The sequence below is a fragment of the Pipistrellus hanaki genome, assembly GCF_964339955.1.
Source record: "Pipistrellus hanaki genome assembly, chromosome: 13".
NCBI lineage: Eukaryota > Metazoa > Chordata > Mammalia > Chiroptera > Vespertilionidae > Pipistrellus > Pipistrellus hanaki.
In genome coordinates this window covers 39,639,816-39,662,172 of record NC_140515.1, presented here as the reverse complement: position 1 = coordinate 39,662,172, position 22,357 = coordinate 39,639,816, and the positions used below count along the sequence as shown (strand labels likewise).

General features: G+C 36.0%; 1 protein-coding gene across 3 annotated transcripts in view; it reads left to right on the top strand.

Moving 5' to 3' along the window:
* The window catches only part of TBC1D5 (TBC1 domain family member 5), a 375,466-nt gene that overhangs the window by 26,107 nt on the left and 327,002 nt on the right, over nucleotides 1-22,357 (top strand). For all 3 annotated transcript variants that reach the window (XM_084903302.1, XM_084903300.1, XM_084903301.1), the window contains exon 2: nucleotides 4,422-4,511. The gene's annotated coding sequence lies outside the window, so the exon portion shown is untranslated. The remainder of the gene's footprint in view (nucleotides 1-4,421; nucleotides 4,512-22,357) is intronic.

Sequence of the window (22,357 nt, the reverse complement as noted above, 5' to 3'; positions counted from 1 at the left end):
TTCTATTCTCTTGATTTTTAGGTGGTTTTAGAATTTCTCTCTGGATATAAGAATGATGTATACGTAAATATATTCTGTATGTATATAGATGTGTGTGTGTGTTTGTATGTGTGTACATTTATATAAAATGGGTTATTTTTATATGAAATGTTCTATGGCTGGCCTTTTCGTTTAATGTTAAGAATACTTCCTTTTATTAGTAAAATTCTTGAAAATTTTATTAAGTGACTACAAGGTATTCTATTCTGAGTATATCCCCAAATTTATTTAAGCATATTGTTAAATATTTAGGTTTTGCTTTCATATATGTGTTACACACAAATATAAATACATACATGTATGTACATACTATATAATAAAAGAATAATATGCAAACTAGCCATCACTTCACTCTACTCACAAGCCATGCCCACTAGCCAATCAGAAGCGAGCATGCAATCAAGGTGGCTGCGGCCACAGAGAGAGCAGGAGGCTTGGGTGTCTCCAGCAATGAAGGAAGCCAGGCTTCCTACACACCCTATCCAGCCCACGCTTCCACTCAAGGCTACAAAGTTTCAATTATAGAAGATAAATAAATCCCAAAAAAATGGTGGCAGCCAGGAGCTGGAGAGAGCAGGAGGCTTGAGTTACCCCAAGCAATGGAGGAAGCCAAGCTCTGCATCCCTGGCCTGCCTTGGCCTATGCTTAAGGCTACAAAGTTTCAATTATAGAAGATAAATAAATCCCAACAAAAATGGCTGCAGCCACAGAGCAAGAAGGAGACTTGGCTCTGCTCAAGGCTACAGAGTTTCAATTACAGAAGACAAATAAAACCCAGATGCCAGGGCCTCAGCTTGGGTCACCGGGGGTGGGGGTGGGGGTGGCTGGCCTGCAAACCACCACAGGTCGCTCGTCCAGGCCACCCCATGACCCCAAGGGAACCCTCACCCTGTCTGGGACACCCTTCAGGGCAAACCAGCTGGCCCCCACCTGTGCACCAGGTCTCTATTTTACCCAATAAAAGAGTAATATGCAGATTGACCATCACTCCAACACACAAGATGGCTGTCCCCATGTGATCAAAGATCCTGCCCCCATTTGGACACAAGATGGCCAGCAGGGGAGGGCAGGTGGGAGGGACCAGGCCTGCAAGGGAGGGCAGTTGTGGGCAATCAGGGTAGCAGGGGAGGGCAGTTGGGGGTGATCAAGCCTGCAGGGGAGGACAGTTAGAGGTGACCAGGCTTGCAGAGTACAGCAGTTAGGGGCAATCAGGCTGGCAGGGGAGCAGTTGGGCATCAATCAGGCTGTCAGGGAAGTGGTTAGGGGTGATCAGGAAGGCAGGCAGGCGAGCAGTCGGGAACCAGCAGTCCTGGATTGTGAGAGGGATGTCCGACTGCCCATTTAGGCTCGATCCTACTGGAATCAGGCCTAAACGGGCAGTCGGACATCCCTTGAGGAGTCCCATATTGGAGAGGGTGCAGTCTAGGCTGAGGGACACCACTTCTCCATGCATGAATTTTGTGCACTGGGCCTCTAGTGTACATATTATTGACGTGAAAAATTTTGAGTACATTTTCCCTGAAGAGTTGTAGCCTCTGTTGCAGTCTGGCTCTTATATTTTGCCCTGCAAAATTTATTCTATTTGTCTTCTTTAGTAAAAAGAACCCTAATTCTATGTCTGGGCATTATTACTAATGTTAAGAGACTACAATTCCTACCTTTCAAAGTGGTTAAGTGTGGCCAAAACACCACATTGTGGTTTATACTCTGTATCTTGAAATGTAAGAGTTAGAAGTGAGCAGGGTGGTCCTTTCTTTCCCCTTCTTTTTCTGCTGCCTGCAATATGGATATGTTAGCTAGAGTTCTCATGGCCTTATTGGAATACGAGCCACTTTGAATAGAATAGTATGTGGCAGAACAAAAGATTGGAAGGAACTTTGGCTCCTGATATTGGAGCTGCCACACCAGCCTTTCATTGTCTACCTCGGGACAGTTACATGGGAGAAATTCTCTCCTTTTGTTTCTTACTCTCTTATATTATTACTAGAGGCCCAGTGCACAAAATTCGTGTTCTGGTGGCGGGGCCCTCAGCCCAGCCTGTGCCCTCTCGCAACCCATGACCCCTCATTCCTTACCACCCACCTGCTTGCTTCCTATCATTTGGTTCGCTGCTCCTTAGCATTGACGTGGAGGCAGGAGAGGCTCTGCCTCTGCAGCTCGCCAGCTGTGAGCGCGGGTTCTGGCAGAGCAGCCCTCCCCCATGGGAGTGGGAAAGCACTGACCACCAGGGGGAAGCTCCTGCGTTGAGTGTATGTCCCTTAGTGGTCATTGCGCATCATAGCAACTGGTTGTTCTGGTTGTTCTGCTGTAATGGTTGCTTAGGCTTTCATTATATAGACTAGAGGCCAGGTGCACTAGTGAGGTCCCTTGGTCTGGGCTGTGGGATAGGGCCAAACCCGGCTCTCTGATATCTCCTGAGGGGTCCTGGATTGTGATAGGGTGCAGGCCAGGCCAAGGGACTTCACTGGTGCATGATCAGGGCTGGGGAGAAATGCAGGAGGTTGGCCAGCTGTGGAGGGGACCGCAGGAGGGCTCCACGGAGTGTCTGGCCCATCTTGCTTAGTCCCTATTAGCCAGATCCCAGCAGTAATCTACCAGTTGGAGCGTCTGCCCCCTGGTGGTCAGTACACGTTATTTCTATCTACTAGATACTGATAACATTCCCCAGTTATGACAACCGAAAGTGTCTTCAGACATTGCCAACTTCCCTGGAGGTGGAGGGTGAGAATTCTCTAGGATTTGGTGCATTTTGTAGGTTGGGTTCAAAATAAAGGTCTGTAGTTGAGCAAACCTTCACAAGGAATTGGTGTAGGCAAAGTTAGAATCTTCCCTGCCACTGGGGATCTTTTTGAGTCCCAGTTTTTTTGACTTCGAAAAAGGTAAAATATTACTCAACCTAAAAGGTTGTTTTGACAATTTATTGAGATAAATTATATAAAATACTTTGATTAATTTTAGTTTCCTTCTCTTCAAGTGTGCTACATTGTTTGGATTTATTCTTTTAAATGTGTCAAAAACTCATTACAAAGTTCTTATTTTCTGTGGGGAAACTAATCATAGATAGTTTGGGATCTAAAGTTTATGGATTTCCAGAGTACTACACTGTACAGTAGATGGTTAAAAACTTTAAATAAATGTTCAATGAATACTGATTTATGAGGTCAATTTTGTTTTTGACTCTTTGTGGTAGTTTAATTATATTGTCTCTACATTCAAATTGTCATAGTTAAATGATCTCATGTATTTTTTCAAGAACTTTGAGCTTCTCACATTGAGGATAGCATTAGATGTCAGCCAGTCACTTTTTCTATTGAAGTTTTTGTCTTCATGTCTGAAATCCTGCCAATTTTAACAGCTTGTGTGTCAGTTCTAAAAGAGGGAGCTGGCCTCTGTCGGCTTGTACTTGGTTCATTAAAGACTTATACAAATGACATAGTTTTCAACTAATAATGTCCACATTCCATTGCTACTTTGTAGAATTAAAAAACACTAGAGGCCCTGTTCAGGAATTCATGAATGGGTGGGCTTCAGCTAGCCCAGTCCTGATCGGGGTGATCAGGGCTGGGCTGGCTGGGGGAAGGGGCCGATGGAGGTTTGCTGGCAGGCCCGACCCCCACACCTGATGGGGCTGGTTGGCTGGCCGCAGTGCATGTCATTCCAGTAGATTGGCTTTTATATATATATACTAGTGGCCCAATGCATGAAATTCATGCACAGGGTGGGGCCAAGGGGGCGGTCCCTAAGCTTGGCCTGCATCCTCTCCAACCTGGATCCCTCTAAGCACTCATCTGCTTCCCTGCCTGCCTGATGCCCCCAACTGCTCTCCTGCCTGCCTGATTCCCATAACTGCTCACCTACTGACCTGATGGCCCTAACTGCTCTCCCCTCCTTGTCTGATCTCCCTAATTGCTATCTGCTCTCCCTTCCTGTCCTGATCCCTCTGTCTTCCTATCTTCACCCCCTTCTGGCCTAAACCCCCTAACTGCCTATGTGCTCTTCCTTCCTCTCCCCACCTTCGGTCCCCGGAGCAGGAGTGCTGAGAGCTCTCGGCCGAGGGCCCTCCCCCCACCCCCCCACCCCCGTCCTGATGCTCCCCTTTAGGGCCGGTGCCCCCGTGGGCCTGCATGCGCTCCCACCAGGGGTGGGGCCACGATGGCTTGTCCTGATGCCCCCCCCCTTCAGCCTCATGTCCCTGTGGCGCAAGTCCCCACCTCTGTCCCCGCCCATCAGCTCCTGTGGGTATGCACCTTTGACTGGTCCTGATTGGGACATCTTTAGGACCAGTTAGCATATTACCTCTTTATATATAGATAAATTGTTCCCTAGTGAGTGAAATGCCATCTGTAATAATTAAAGTTATCTTTACTATTCTACCTTTGCAGAAAATTTCCAAAGATGTGGTGAAGGAAGACTTTGTGGTTGAAGAAGACTTTTCTGATAGGAAAATTATCAAAAGCTGTAGCTATTATACTGTAAGTATTGCTTTGGAAAAAAAGTCTCTAAGTTAAGAATATTTTAAGTATTCAGTTGTTTGGGGGGAAATATGTTAGGCAAAGATATTATATGTAAAATATAGAAGAGAATATATTATAATTATGTTAATAATTTATAAGACACAATCCTATGCAGTCTTTTAGAAATTGAAAATATGCTCTTATATATTGAGATGAGAATTTTACCAATAGCATTGAAAAATACTTCTAATTCTAACAAGGGTTGATCTAGTTTGTGTACATTTGCTTATTTAAAACTATCAGAATTCAGAAAATCATTGTAGTTTTGTAGGTTTGTGATTTTTTTGGGTGAGTTATTGTTTAGGTTATTTTGCAGAATTATTTATTTGCTGATTTATTTATGTATTTCATTATTTATTTATTTGATTATTTAGTAAATTATTTATCTGATGAATTATTAATACATCTTCATGACATGCTTTAAATTATTTATAACTTAATTTTGAGTTTATTGCTTTTAGACGCTGCATTGTTACTGACTAGTTTTGATTTTTTTCTTTGTGGTTCTTTAAAATTAAAGTATTAGCTCCAAGGCAAAAGTATATTCATTGCAATGTCCATGGATTAAAAAAAAATAATATTGTAGAGATAAACTTTTAGTTATGCTTTGTTTAGCTTCAAATTTACCTGCTTAGGCTTATCAGTGATATAATGTTCATGTGTGTGTGCATGCATACTCATTCTAGAGTCACTTACAAATTAATAATATAGCCTGTCATCTCTCAACCAATTAAATATCTAAACCACAGTCCACATTATCCTTTTTGTCTCTAAAAGACAGGCTGTATTTCTTACTTGCTTTAGAATAAATAATGGAGTCCTAGTTATTTTATTTTAGTGGCAAATCTATTTTACCACCTGGAATATTTTAGGAAAGTTAAGAGAAATGAAGTCCAACTTAGATTTGGATCCCTGAGATATAAATTTGACTGATGTTGCCTTTGTTTTCTAAATCCCCATTAAATGTGTATTTGAAAAACATCCTGATGTTTATATAGATTTCATATCGGTCTTAGTGACATTTATTTCATATCATCTCTCTTGGAAAGTTCCAAGCTATTTTATTTTAATGAACTAAAGTGGTCAAGGGTCTTTATAAACGCAAGCTATAGTATCTTGGACTTTAGATAACGATTCTCTTATGTAAAGTTTCTATTTTTATCCAAATAAGGTGTACCTTCTGACTCTATCATAAGATAGTGTAGTCATTGGGGCTCGCTTGTTGAATGGGTTTAATGAATAGGATAAGTAATTGTTGGCATAAAAGGGTGTCATGTGCACAACATGGACTTGGTCTTTGCTTACAGGGAATTATTACCTACTGTACAGTTTTTAACATTTCAGAGAGAAGTGGTATTGTGCATTACTTGTTATGATCTGTTGAAATATAGTGAAAATGGCCTCTGTAGACAGGTTGCATTGTAGAATTGTAAATTATGCATATTTATATCCAAATTTCTTATTTTGAAATATTGAATATATGAATGTTTAATTAGAATATCGCTTTAGTATCTTCATGTACTTGCCATAAAGGAAGCGGTTTCATTTGCATACATGGGTTTAAACATATGTGTAATTGTACATATCAATTACTTTTCTGTTCTGGAGATGAACAACCACAAATACTGTTATATATGGAATTTCATTTTAAAAGCCGCTTCAGTATGCCAGTGTGGACTTCTTTAGAAGAAAAAAAGCTTCCTTTTCCAGTGTTGAATAAGATCTATATTAGTTGTCATGATCATTTACCTAGCTCACACTATTAACAAGTATTTGTGGACTATTGCCTGTGTCATCTCAGTGATCTCTCATTGGGAAATACACATATGTGCACACACACATATGCACACACATGTGAAATTTCTCCTGACATCAAAATAAAATTTTAGGACTTATTTTTGGAAAGAGACATTAATGGAGGTCATTGTAATAATAACTAGCATTTATTAAACACTTACTATGTGCAAGTACAGTACTCCTATCTTTGAATGGATTGTTACTCTTCATAGTAAAATAAATACAGTTATTATCTTCATTCTACTCATAAGGAAACAGATTTAGCAATGCTTACAGAAGCTGATAGTAAGTGATTGTGCTGGGATCAGGACTCATTTAGTCTGACTCTCAAGAGTCTCTCTTAGGCCATGACAGTTTTGTATATGTAGTTGGTATAAAATAGTTTTTCACCAGAGTTGTTTTATTTTATTTTTTTACTTATTTCTGATAGCTTAACTTGCTGTTTTCACTTTACATAACACTTAGTCATCTTTTCTAACCACTAGGTAATACTTGAGCTTTTTGAATTTTATGAATTGATTCTTCTTGTAATCCTGTGTAGTGGACCAGAATCGCATCCTGCAGAATTTGTGCCACAGGGAGATTATATGTTTGCCTGGTTGATGTCTAACACTCAGATCAGCAATTTTCTTTTAAGCCCATGGTCATTTGCAGGGTTCTGTTAGGTCAAATCTGATTTTCTTTTTAAAAATAATGGTATTATCAGGGTTAGATATATGCATATTTTTAAAAAGAATGACTCAGTGTCTGATGCCTAAGCTTTTATAGAAATGATCACAAATATACTATTAATTATATTAACTATTGATATAAGTGTAGTGTTTTATACACAGTTAAGTATTTAAATATGTGCATAAGGACAAGAAAGTAACCAATTATAATTTTAAACACTTAAATGTAATCATGTAAAAGATTTTGGGGAGCCTCAGAGAGTAAGGAAAATCATGAAATTGGCGTGAGGCTAAGGGAAAAGGATCTTGCTATCTGCTGATACAGGGAAGTCTCCATCCTGGGTCTGAAACACACAAAGATATCAGAAAAACAGATTAGTTAAGAGTTGGATAGCAGCAGAGTTCAGGTTATATTGTTTAAGTGCCATAGGTAGTAACTGCATCTGAATGAAAGTTTTAAGTTAGAGCATTCAAGTAAATAATTAATCTTACATTAGAAAATCCTCCAAACCCATGATTTAGGTAACATGAAATACTGTAATAGCTAGGGTGAACATGTACTTTACCAACCTATCTAGGACAGTTTTGAGATTGAAAGGGTGTACTATAATATGACAGGATAATAGGTATAAACTGGGATCTTCTTAGCAAAATTGGTCACCCTAGTAATATCTCAAATTTCTATTGAATAATTCCTAATAATCTTATATAATATATATATATATATATATATATATATATATATATGATCTTCTATAGAGATTTTCTTCCTATCACACAGATTATTTGTGCTTGTTTTGTTTTTTTAATTTATTTTAGTTTTTAAAATGAACAAAATCTGTGCAAGGGAGAGGTCCCTCAGCCTGGCCTGCGCCCTCTCACAATCTGGGACCCCTCGGGGGATTTCCGATCCCTTGCTCCTAACCGCCCGCAGCTTGCTCCTTACTTCTTGGCTCGCTGCTCCTTAGTGCTGCTGTGGAGGCAGCAGAAGCTCTTGTCACCACCACTGTGCTTGCCAGCTGTGAGTCCGGCTTCTGGCTGAGCGGTGCTCCTGCTGGGGGAGCGCACTGAGCACCAGGGGGAAGTTCCTGTGTTGAGCTTCTGTCTTCTGGTGGTCAGTGCAAGCCATAGCAACCGGTTGTTGTGCTTGAGCAGTCATTCCTCTGTAACGGTCACTGGGCTTTTATATATATATAGATTTAAGAGGAGTCTTAATTCATATGCTATTTCCAGGCAAATGTTTTCTTTAATAATAAAACTAACTCCAATTATGACCACTATTTATGTGTTTTTGTTAGACAATCAAGACTTATAAAGCATTGGTGGCCTGTTGCACAAATTCGTGCACATTGAAAGGAAATTAGTTAGAAGAAATATTTTAATATCGCTATTTGCCTTTTTTCAATAATAGTGTCAGAGATGAAACAAACTTAGTAATAGGTACATGAAAATAATATATAAATTGATTAACAAATAAACAATAACAACATGATATAACTATGAATATTTTTCATGAAATTTTTACTGCCAGAATCTTCATTTATCATTATTTTTAAAAAATATGTTGGGTATTCTGGAAAATTTATATCATTTGGACAAACTTTGCCTTTGCTACAATATCGAGTAAATTTTCCATCAGATGGTTTTTCATCGGAGAAATTTAGGGATAGGCAAAATTGACACGTAACTGTCATTCCACCACAACTGTGTTCAATAATTTCATCCTCATTTACCTAATTTTTGCTATGAAGGCAGTTCTAACCAGTATTTGTAGTACTTGTCAATGACTGTTCTACAGGCATACTCTGTCAATGATGTCGCTTTCTTTTGGCTTCAGAGGTACGTTGTGGCAATAGTTGGTCTTCAGATGAATATTGTCGACAATTTTGGCTTCAGAATGTGAATAAAAACATGATGTCATTACCCAGCGCCCACAGCCACCGTTTGTGGGCTGGCTGGGCTATGGGCTGCATTGCCATTTCTGTGTAATTGCATGTGTGCATCATGGAAGCTCCTGCATTGAGTGTCTGCCCCCTGGTGGTCAGTGTGTGTCATAGCGACGGGCTGGATAGTGGGAGGGACACTTAGCCTTTTATATATTATAGATAGATGTTTGATGTTTTATAGCTTTTGGAACTTATTTTCAATATAAAACTAGAAAGGTATTACTATTGGGAAGAAAAAGTTAAGTATGGCAGAGTTAGTTATAATATAGTATTGTAGATAATGCTATAGAGATTTCCTTCTTCTATGGAGATTTCTTCCTATCACACAGATTATTTGTGCTTGTTTTATTTTTTTAATTTATTTTAGTTTTTATTTTTATCTTTTTTCCGTTTCCAAGTTCTTTATTGTCACACTCATTCGAGTCCAAGTACTTTAGGGGGTAATTTAAAAAAATTTCTTTATTGATTAAGGTGTGACATATGTGTCCTTATACCCCCATTGCCCTCCATCCTCCACTTGTCGGTGTTCATTGGTTAGGCTTATATGCATGCATACAAGTTCTTAGGTTGATCTCTCCCCTTTACTACATCCACCCTTACCTTCCCTCTAAGGTTTGATGGTCTGATAGATGCTTCTCTATCTCTGGATCTGTTTTTGTTTATTTATTTTGTAAATATTATAATTTATGGCATATTTGACATTGTACTGAAAATTAATTCTATTTGCTATGCCATGAGAATTTATAATCTTATGTTGGATCAACTAGTGGTCTTTTTCAATTTTCCTTTCAAAAACCATGTTGTATATATTGGTAATTTGACAGTTTTGCCAAAACATTTTTGAAAACAATTCTTTCTCCTTCTTGAAATTCTGTGTATGAAAATAAGAATATCTAGAAAAGAGTTGCTTAAAGGCTTTTTGGTTGTGTGTGTGTGTATGTGTGTAGTTTTATTTCCCTCTTGACATGTATTTATCTAACATGGCATATTGCATTATTAAAGTCATAATTAGATTGTTAAATTTAAATTTTTAGTCAATTTGTATTTTGATTATAGGGGATTTGTTAAGTTGAACTAGGTAACCGCACGGGCATATTTGTACTTGGATGTACATTAAAAAGAAAAATTCTCATGCAATCATTCTTATTCATATGTATAATGTCAGAACTGTTTTTGTTCAGAAAGACCCATTATGCTTAGTAACTAAAATAAGAGTTTCCATATATTCTGCCTGGAGTTTGTCATAGTGTGAAGCACTTTATGAAATGGTTGTAAGAGTAATAACATAGCTTATGTGTTGGCTCTGAGAGTAGCTCCTTTATAATTATGACAAGTAAAAGTACAGCCAAAGGTCACATTAAACGCAAGATTTCTTTCCAGCCTCATCTGTTTTGTGGATAGCATGTGAAGTAGTTTGGGTTCTTGTACTGATATTTTAAGAGAGCAACCCAAGGTTGTTCCCATGGAAGTGTTTCAAATATCTTTCCTCCTCTCTCCCATGTGGTTGCAATATTTGGCATGAATGTGTATTTGAATTCGGGACTAATTAAATAGAAGCTTATTAAATTTAGAGTTTCCACAATAAAAAAGGGACTTTTATACTGTAAGGATTTTGTAGAGAACTACAAAATAATAATAACACATAAGAGCGTTTAATAATACTGAGTACTATACTGTCTAAATGCCATGTCTTAGCTTTGACCACCATAGTGTTGCTATTGTTCATTCAAACAATAAATACTGATAATATGCCATCATCAATAAAAACAGAATATGAAATCACACAAATGAAATTATATAAGCATTGCATGCCTGCACATACAGTATATAATCTATTAATCAGATTCTATTTTTAATTTGGTAGATAAAAGTTGGAATATTGAGTAGATCATATATAGGAAAGGTTTTTATTAAAAAAAACTTATGGGGAAAAGGGAATAATGTCAACATTAATTTTTTAAATAAAAAAAGATAAAATACATATGTTACAAAGTGATTATCAGATCCCTATAAGTCATCCTCTGGACACAATACTGAAAAATATAGACCAGATAAGGATGTTTGGAAGAGGATAAAATTGGTAAGTTATAGTTCTTTGTATAACTGCTGAAAGCATTTCTTTTTTTTTTTTCTATTGTTTTTTCCCCATTATTGCATGCTTCTTGCAATAAGACTTCTGATTTCATTGATATATAAAAAATAACTGTATATGAAGTATGCATAATACCGGAGTTGAAAGGTGATATTTTATTTTGTTTCTAAGTACCCAAATTGAGTGGCAAAATTTTTCACTTAAAATTTGAAAACTAAAAATAACTAGCCCATTTTTTTTGAGTAGTAAACTTTGAAATTGGTAACTGATTTAATCATTGACAAGCATTTTGAGCTGTTGCTCTTATCCCTTAATTATTCTTTTAAAAATATATATATTTTATTGATTTTTTTACAGAGAGGAAGGGAGAAGGATAGAAAACTAGAAATATCGATGAGAGAGAAACATCAACCAGCTGCCTTCTGCACAACCTCCACCGGGGATGTGCCTGCAACCAATGTACATGCCCTTGATCGGAATCGAACCTGGGATCTTTCAGTCCGCAGACCAAAGCTCTACCACTGAGCCAAACCGGTTTTGGCTATTCTTTTTTTAAATTTATTTTATTTATTTTATTTATTTTTTAATGGAAACAATACTGTTATGTTTTGTTATTGGTTTCTTAAATGAAACCTAAATAAAAATAACCAAATTTAACTATATTTTGAGTGAAAACATGTATCTGTGCATTTTTTTAAAAATAAATACATGGTTTTGTTTATCTTCAATGTGATGCTGTCTATAACTCATGTAATCATAACTTTAGAAGTGAATGTATAACAGTTTGACAGTCATTTGATATTGATTCAATGTAGTGATTGTCATCTGTGGACTAATAGCCTTTGTCATGGGCATTTCCTCCAAACTGACAAGCACCTTAGCCTAGGCCAGTGGTCAGCAAACTGTGGCTTGTGAGCTGCAAACATGCAGCTCTTTGGCCCCTTGAGTGTGGCTCTTCCACAAAATACCATGTGCGAGCGTGCACGTACAGTGCGAGAGACTTCTGCCACTGCCACTGCACTTGCCAGCTGTGAGCCCAGCTTCTGGCTGAGTGGTGCTCCCCCTGTGGGAGTGCACTGACCTCCAGGGGGCAGCCCCTGCATCGAACGTCTGCCCCCTGGTGGTCAGTGTGCATCAAAGTGACCAGTTGTTCTGCCATTTGGTCGACCTGCATATTAGCCTTTTATTATATAGGATGGTTACATTTTTCTAGGTGCTACTGCCATTTTCAGAGTTGTGCTGTGATGTGTTAGTGTGATCTAGAAGAAAATCAAAGATTTGATATCCTTAGAGGTTGGATAGCTTTGCTCTGTTCTTATCTGTTGGATCCCACCTCATTGTCTTTTTTCTGGGTCGAACCCCTCAATATGTGGAAATTTAAAAAGCACACCTTATTTTACTCTGACTTGATTAATAATTTGGTTGGATATAAAAGTTTAGGTTGCAGATCATTTTCTTTTAGAATTTTGAAGGCTTTCATTCACAATATTTAGCTACCAAGAAGTCCAATGCCTATTCTCTCCCCCGCCCCCAACACACACATTGTTTTTGCTGTGTGTGACCTGTTTTTATCATTCTGGAATCTTTTAGAATCTTTATATCTGAAATTTTACAATTTTGTGTCTTGCAATGGAATTTATTCCTTCTTTTACCTCATCTTCAAAGGACCCTTTCATTTCAGAAAGCAAGTATACATCAGTTTGGGGATGTTATATTGCATTGTTTTCTTCCTTTTGTTTGTTAGTTTTTCTTGAATGAAAACATAAATAGAATATGGAAATGAGGTTGATAATAGGTAGCAATAGTACAGTTTTTTCAAAAGTTTATAAATTTTCTTATTTTAATTATTATTAATTAATATTTTATAGTAGATAAAAATAAAACTTAATGGAGACTTTTAATAAAATGTAAATGCTGTTATTGTTTTATGGTAATCAAATAAATGTATTTATATTGAAACTAAATTCATGAGAGTTTCAATATAAAGGAGCATCTTTTTAAATACATTTAATTAGGAATTAAGCTACAAGGTATTAAAAAAAATAACTAGTGAGTAGTTTTATATAGTAAGGATAGTACAACAAATTATAGAAAAAGTCTTGCCTTCTTTGGTTAGCATAGCATTGCAGTAATTCCAAGTAATAAAAATTGAAAATTGTAAGGAAACAGGATATATTTATTTTCGGAAAACTTGGCATATCCACAGACAAGAAAACATCCAAATTAGCACAGATTTTGTAAAATGTCTTTGTCATTCTTTTGAGTTTGTTTTACTACCAGAATTACCTGTTTTCTCTTTCTGGGAAGTTTTCCTTTGATCATATATTTTATTTTATTAATTTTAACTTTAATGATAGGAAATAAAATTATTTCATTTTAAACTATTTGACTCATGACTCATGTTTTCAGACATCTTAAAATAAATCAAACAGCAAAATGTGTTTTGAGTGCACATAGGGCCCTGGTTAAAATGAAGGAAATTGAGGAGGTTCTCACTTTTGTGAAAGTTTCTTCTCTTAAGAAGATGTATACACATAATGAGTGGCAGGTATAAAGTTTAGTAAAATGAGAAATATCTTAAAATTGTATATGGTTAATTATTAATAAATGACCTTGATGGGATTAATAGTAATTTAGCTATTATAGTAATCGTAGTAGAATGTTTACATATTCTTAAGTTATATTTTAGACATAATGTGTATAAAGCAATAATGATCAATAACTTGGGAAAGTTACATAACAGTATTCTAATTTTATTTTTAATATTGACCACTCATTTTAACTCACAGGTTCAGTATCCGTAGGAACTAGTCATTTTTATGCTTGAGTTTACTTAATGTTCTTAAAATTACATAGAAATACTTTTGGGATATTGAATTTTTCTCATATTCTATACACACCATTATAATATTTTTGTAAGTTTCAAAAATTAGAGATTTTGTACCAAAAAAAGTAGGTGATGATTTTTTGCTGCACAGTAATCTTTTGCTTCATAAATCATAATTTGAATTCATTGTTTTATGCTGATGTATTTTTATTTAAATTCAACATTTACATATTTTCAGGAGTAGTTACAGGATAAAATTAGATCTATATTTTTTCATTCAAATTGACTTATTTTCCCTTATCTTAAGACCTTGTAATTCATTTGTAGTTTCATTAAAATATTTTTTGGAGTGTACTCAGTTTACACCTATACCATCTCTATCACTTCATCTTCCACACTCCTTCCACCTTCTTATCTTTCGTTTTATATATTATGTTATACTGAACTCAGTATAGGCAAAAAAGTTATGAAAATATGAAATCAAGTGCAGGAAGATCTTATGGAGAAAAAATTTAATTGTGCTATTGTATAAACTTTTAAATGTTTAGCCAAGCTAGTACTGTTTAACAGATGTGATTGCTTCATTGTTTCAAATTTATGCCAATCAGAGTTGATAGGGTTTGATCACACTTTAGTAGATTTATGAGATAAATTACAATATGGCATGACATGCTTCAGATAGAAAACATCAATATAAGTTGAATATGATTTCTTGTTTAAGATAACAAGTCAGTAATTCTTTAAATCAGATGGTTGTGCTTTGAGAGAATATCAGTTTTTGTGAAAATGAACAGTATTTTTGATATTTTCTCCATGGTGGCCAAAAGAATATTAAACTTTTCTTTCAGTTACAAATGTGATCATAAATGGGAGGCACTTTGTTTTTATTTAGCTATAGATGACTTGTCAGATTTCCAAAGGTCTATTAAAAGGGCTAAACTAAACAGAAAATTTTAATGAAAGTTAAAAAAGTGTGATATTACATTTCTTTAAAGATTCATTAGATATGTCTAAAGAAATTTTTCTTTACTTTTACTTTTTCTTTATTTATTTTTTAAATATATTTTATTGATTTTTTACAGAGAGGAAGAGAAAGGGATAGAGAATTAGAAACATCAATGAGAGAGAATCACTGATCAGCTGCCTCTTGCACACCCCCTACTGGGGATGTGCCCGCAACCAAGGTACATGCCCTTGACCGGAATCAAACCTGGGGCCTTTCAGTCTGCAGGCTGATGCTCTATCCACTGAGCCAAACCAGTTTCGGCTCTTTTCTTTCTTTCTTTCTTTCTTTCTTTCTTTCTTTCCTTCCTTCCTTCCTTCCTTCCTTCCTTCCTTCCTTCCTTCCTTCCTTCCTTCCTTCCTTCCTTCCTTCCTTCCTTCCTTCCTTCCTTCCTTCCTTCCTTCCTTCCTTCCTTCTCTCTCTCTCTCTCTCTCTCTCTCTCTCTCTCTCTCTCTCTCTCTCTCTCTCTCTCTCTCCCCCCCTCCCTCCCTCCCTCCCTCCCTCCCTCTCTCTCTCTCTTTCTTTCTTTCTTTCTTTCTTTCTTTTTAACAAACAGAAGTTTAATACCTCATATAAACAAAGAAAATGAAAAAGAACGTATTAATTAATGAAGTGACTGGTTTCTCCAGGGAAGTTAGAGCCAACAAATGGGAGTCAGAGTCTCAAGCCTGTTTGTTTTAACAAGAAATGGTAGAATCTGCCGAAACCGGTTTGGCTCAGTGGATAGAGCATCGGCCTGGGGACTGAAAGGTTCCAGGTTCGATTCCGGTCAAGGGCATGTACCTTGGTTGCGGGCACATCCCCAGTAGGGGGTGTGCAAGAGGCAGCTGATCGGTGATTCTCTCTCATCGATGTTTCTAGCTCTCTATCCCTCTCCCTTCCTTTCTGTAAAAAATCAATAAAATATATTAAAAAAAAAAAGAAAAGAAATGGTAGAATCTGCTATTTAAAAGTCCTTGCTAAGAATGATTTTTAACTTCATATGAGGTCTACATGGTGGAATCCCCCAGTTCAATCTAAAAATAAGTTACCATTAAAACCGATGGACCTGTTGACTGGTTGCTATGATGTGCACTGACCACCAGGGGGCAGATGCTCAACCCTGGAGCTGCCCCTTGATGGTCAGTGCGCTCCTAGAAGCCAGCTCACTGCTGGTGAGAGCGCAGCTGTGGCAATGTGAGCCTCTCCAGGATGAGTGGGAGTGGTGTGGCACCTGCCCAGATCAGGGCTCCTCCCCAGCTGCCTACTGCTTCACACATTGCTACATCCCTTGGGACATATCAGACTGCTGGTTTCGGCTCAGATCTGTGGGGATTGGGCTGACCCGGGTAGTCCCACATCCCCCAAGGAGTCCCCAGATTGCGAGAGGGCACAGGTCAGGCTGAGGGACTCCACTGGTACAGGGGGCCTCTAGTATTAAACTAAAATCATGGATTCTCTTGAGGACTTGATTTGAAATTATTACTAAGTCAAATCTTTTGTGAAAATAGGGTGGAATTTTTAATTTATTAGATTGGATTAAAAGTTTTTGGAATATGGAGACTTGCCAAACCATTCATTGATTTATTTTATTTTTATTTTTTGGAAGGTAGACCCTCATGTTTCAGGTAAGGATATGGTCAAATCTTAAATTTTTTTTAGAAAAAAATTATTTACATCATGGCTTATATTTAAAATATTTAAGAAATAATTCAAATAGTCACAAAAATACAGAGGCTAAATAGAACAGATGACCTTTTACTTACTCTGCAGAATTAGTAAGTTAACATTTGCTCTACCCACCTACCTACCTATAAATATATATATAATGTTTTAAAGTCCTTTCTTTCTAAGGGATAACAGCCATCCTGAAAGTGGTTTATATCCTTCATGTCCATGTTTTTATATTTACTATAGTCAAGTGTTCATTAATAGTGAGTGTTCTTATTAAAATACTTTATTAGTCATTCTGCAGTTTGCTTTTTTATTCTTTTTACCCAACATTGCTTCTGAGCTGTTCTTTCTGTCTTTAAATCTGGTTTATTAATTTTAATTGTTCTCTTATATTTCATGATAGTACCATAGTGTGTGTATCTGTTTCTCTTTGGATGGACATTTAAGAGTCAAGATACTTTGCACAGACTTCTTCCACACATATTCATGTGGCTCTGTTGGGCTTAGTGTTTTTAGCACGTGAGACAAGCTGCTCTCAACTCTTACAGTGTTGTATCCAGGTTCTAGCATTAGGCAGCATCCTCAGGCAATTTGGTGCCACTAGAGCTGTGCATTGCTTTCTCTTTCCTTGCTAAAGTTCCTCTGTCCTTAAAACCCAGTCACAAAGAATTCTGTGGACAACTTTGTCATGCTGCTCTTTTAAAAAAAATTCTTCCTATCCTCAGCCTCAACCCCTATTTAAAAAAAAAATTCCAAAAATAGTTTTCTAGTTTTTACATTTTTGTTTTATATTAATCTGTGGGAGGCTAGAACCTATGGTATTTGGGGGTTTCATTTTCTGTAGCAACAGGTGCACAGGGTCTGTTATATTTAAGACAAGGTTTTGCTTAATATGAACAATATAATTTTGTACCTCGGCAGTTACATAACTTTTTCTGTTAATAACAGTGAAATACTGAATGTTGAAAATGATACACTTTTATTTGTGAATATTATGGAATTTTTTAGAGCTTTTTTGAAAATTTTATAATTGGAATTACATTTTTGGGGTTCAAGTTTGGGTTATAATTTTCATTAGTCAGTCAGGCTTCTTTTATTTTAATGTATTTAATATACTGGCATAAGTCATACATTTAAAAGTATACTTACACATATACACTTATAATTTTGGTTGTGATGCACTTCAAACCATTGAAGAGAAAGCTGTCAATTTATGAAATTCTTTGACAGTATGCCTGACAGCTTGAAGCTGCATCACAGAATGCCAAATTTTAGAGTATTAATGTCACTAGCCCTTTCTTGAAATACTCTTGGAAGTATTTTTTCTTGAAATAAGAAAAAGATGAAAGAAATTGGTAGGTCTGGATCATTTCCTTTGTATCAGTAGTTTCAGGAAGCTGAAAAATGTTTATGGTGTGTTATAGATACTCTTTAATAATGCCATATTATGTACCAAAAATGATCTCTGTTTTAATCATAGATGCTGTTTTAATGAGATAAGACTAGCTTAAATCAAAAATGGACTTTAGGATTTGATTTTGTTGTTGCTTTCTCTGCGTTAATAGACATACCTTTTAACATCATTGTCAATTTTGGGGGGAGATTTTAACACTTTTTTTTTTTTAAATTCCCAAGAATATGTTATTGTCTCATAAGCCCATTTGAAATAGTTACTAAAATATTATAAAGAAGATGCCTCATATTGTCTTGTATCCAGTCTATTTTGCACGAACAAAACTCTTATCTGTTCATCTTTTCAAACTCCTACCTTGTTTTTGAGGGGCCACTGTGCATTTTTTTATAACTTACAGGAAAGTTTTAGGGAGACTGTCAGTTTAGTCAGTGAATTGACTGTTAGATGGTGATGCGCGAGGTTTCTCGTCTCTCTCAGGCCTTGTGCTTAGGTTGCCCCTTAGGTTGGCTGTTGGCAGAGGCACTGGAGCCTTCCCTCACGTCTGAGAGCTTTTCTAGCCTCTGCTTTCGTTTCCTCTCCATTTGATTTCCCCCCTCAAACTCAACTTCAGTTTGGATACGACACTGTAAGTGTTGAGAGCAGCTTGTCTCATGTGCTGACTTTGAGCCCTTAATTCTTTTACATCTGGATCATACATCTTGATTGACAAATGTGCCTTTTCATATGGTCAGATAATTCTATATTTGGAAAAAAATATTCCTATTGTGTGTTTTATTCCACTGAACCCTTTCAGTGTTAAATGTAGTTTGGATGCATAGGGAAGAATTAATGATTGGAAGATACAGAGTTGGTAAATTATTTATTCTGGCCCCGAGGAAGCTGAAAAGCTGAGTGAAAGACTAATAAATCATTTGTGGTAGTGCTGCTTGTCACTTCCAATTATTTTAGACGGTTTTGTGATAAACTGCAGCACCTGCTAGATATCCGCACACCCTCCCTTGATACTGGTGGTGCAGCTTGTTTAGTCGATTATCAGAGGCAAGTTTGTGTAAAGTTTATTTGGGTTGGGAAGGAAATTACTCTTTTTAAGTCAATTTTGTTGCTTTTTCTCATTGCTTTGAGTGAAAGTATTTCTGTGACAAGGCTCGGAATCTGGGATACATACATACATACATATATATATATATATATATATATATATATATATATATATATATATATTTTTTTTTTCTTTAGCCAGGGGAAACTGCTTTTCTTTTGTTGAATTAAATACTTGAAAAATTGAGCTTCTTTATTATTCCCAGACTAATTAAAAACTACTTGAACTGAGATGATTAGTATGCTAAAGATCGGATCATTTCCTTGAAATGCTACCACTTAATAGAGAATCACTGCCGCTGTTTGACCAAACCTTTTCCATCATTCTTTGTTTTCAGGGGCTGAGGCTTTGAAACTTGTAGTTCTAAAAGGCAGTGAGGTCAGTCCTTGTTTGCATTTGTCCTAAACTTAGCTGCTGAGATGCCAGAGGCAAAAAAGAAATAGAAAGAAAGCTTAGCCTAGACTGGTCTGGCTCTAGACTGGTCATGAAATAAGACCGCTCTAAAACTCCTTCAGAAATAAATTATGAACATCATATAATGTGCATGCTTTATGCTTGGGATTATGGCCAGCTCTTTTGTTTCCATCAGAGTTTAACAGTTATTTATGTTGAAGCCCAGAACATTGCTTGTTTATACATCAGAATAACTTGTTTTCACTGAAATTTTCAGCTTTAACATAAAAATACGGGAGATTTGAGAGGACTCTTAAGACTATAGACATAATCTTGATAATTATCTCCTATTCATTCAGTCACAATTTTACTAACTTATTTCTCCTTATAAACATGTATTAAGCTCATGTGTCCCTGCTCTCTGGGAACAACTATTACTATTAGTATTAGTAATAACAAATTCTTTTATAGCTGGGTATGTGCCATGTACTATTCTAAGCATTTTACATGTATTAACTCATGTTAATACAATAGCTCTATAAGGTACTTACCCATATTTTACAAAGTGGTAAGGCCATAGTGATTTCATTTTTCTTTAGGTCTGTAAATCCGAATAGTGTAAAAATAACTAAAATTTATTGAACATTTAATTTTGTGTTTGTCATTATAAATATTATTTTACATAATTAGTATAAGCTTTGCATAATTAGTCATAAGCTTCTTTGTTATGATGAAGAAATTGAAGCTTACAGCAATTAAATCAGCTTGGAGTTGGACAAGCTGGGATCTGAGTCAAGATCTGATTGCCTCTGTACACTCTCTAAGGGTCACAAACCTTAGTCCTGATAGTCTGTTGCTAGGTAAGCAATAGAAAGTGTGGATGAAAATGGTCTACTGGGAAATCCAAGCAACTGGAGAGCTTTTCTAGAAGTGGACCCAGAGACTCTAGATCTAGTGATTTTTTTTTTTTTTTTTTGAGAGAAGTTAAAAATCTAGACTTTTTATGTAGAATGTTTAAATTTAAAATCTTGGCACTTTATTCAAGATGAATTTTTTGCCTACTGAATGTGGCCTGGGAATGCCAGTTTGTGACCTTTGCATACTGTATTGCCTTTAGTAGATTTTGTTTCGAGGTTTTCCTTCTAACTTTATACAATTGAAAACTACTAAGAGTCTGTGAAACAGTATTAATAGGATAATATCAATAAAATTTCATCCTTAGGGAGATTAATAGACTAGATGAAACATAACTATTCATTAATCTTGTATAGTTCATAATACATCTGAGTTTTAGTTGAGCTTTGTTTTCAAGTTACCATGGGATGCTACTGATTTAAATACAGTCTTCTGTAGAGCATAAAATCAAAAAATTAAAAAATTAGACTAGAATCTTAAAAAGATAGGCAAGTAGTAAAATATGTAAATGTTTATTGGAACTCTCTTACTGTTGTACCTCTGATAACAAAGCCTTTTATTTCCTCCTTTCCCTATTCCTACACATTTCTTTTCCTTGATAAGAACCATGTGTGAAGTTAAGATATATACAATTTTTCATTGAAATACCTTCATCCTATTATATGTAGAATTAAATAATACATGGAATTTTGTGACTTTTCATGGACTTTAACACAGTTAGTCAAAGCTTTTATATAGTGTACTACCCAAAGTTTTAGTGAATAGGAACTGTTTGAAATAAAAGTCAGTAGTTGTTTGTTATTATTTTATTGAATTCTTTTATGTCACATAAAATATAAATAAAATATCCCTGGATATAACTTCAGTATCATTTTAGAAGTGTTTGAAAACATTTCAGATTAGTCAGTTGTTAGAGGGTCCTTCTACAAACCTAGATTAAAGACCTAACCTAATAATTGTTAGTAGCAAATTCACTATTACAAAATAGTTTTTCTTAATATATTTTCAAAGCCTACCTTATAAGGAAAGATATTCCACCCCAAACCACTAATTCTTTAAAAACAAAACAACAACAAAAAAAAGCTTAATAAATTATGAATTGTTTAGGTCCTATTTGAAATTTTTATTGTATGTTTCTGTTATTGGAGTGTTTTGATTTAGAACATTTTATTTAAAAATCTTCAATTATTGGTCAAAGTATAGCTCTAAAATATTAATATAAAATATTTTACTATGGATTTTTATAATAAGGACAATATATGTTCATTACAGAAAAATTGAAAAATATAAAACACATGTAATTCCACCACACAGAAATGACCAAGCAAACCTCTTTCTATTTTGAGTCCTTTTTTTTCTCTCACTTCAACTGCTTCCCCCCGCCCACTTTGTCTTTTCTGTGATATTATTCATAGTTTAGTAGATTTGTTATAAAAAGACATCAAAATATTTAGAGTTCAAATGCATCCCCTTTATAGAGCTTTTTGTTTATTAGCTAGAAGTAAATTCTCCTTTTTCCTAACTAACTTCCATGTGACTATACCTTGTAGCTACTTTTATCTTACCCAAAACTTTTCTGAGGGCAAGAACTATCTTATTTAACTTTATATTCTTACTAGAGGCCTGATGCATGAAGATTCGTGCAAGAATGGGCCTTCCTTCCCCTGACTGCTGGCACCGCCTTTGCCCTGGCCACAGCTGCCTTTCTGCCTTCCCACATTGCCCAGAGGCCTGGAGTGGCTGGGGTAGAACACCTGTGTCATCGCCATGGCGATGAAGCAAGCATCCTCCCACCCGCTTGGCTCCTGTATATGCAAATTAACCTGCCATCTTTGTTGGGTTATTTTGCATACCCACTTCTGATTGGTTGGTGGGTGCTGCAAAGGTACAGTCAATTTGCATCTTTCTCTTTTATTAGTGTAGGAAACATTCACTGACTATTGAATAAGTGAATACAAGTAGATTTTAAATTCAATTTGTCTCTTGTACCTACC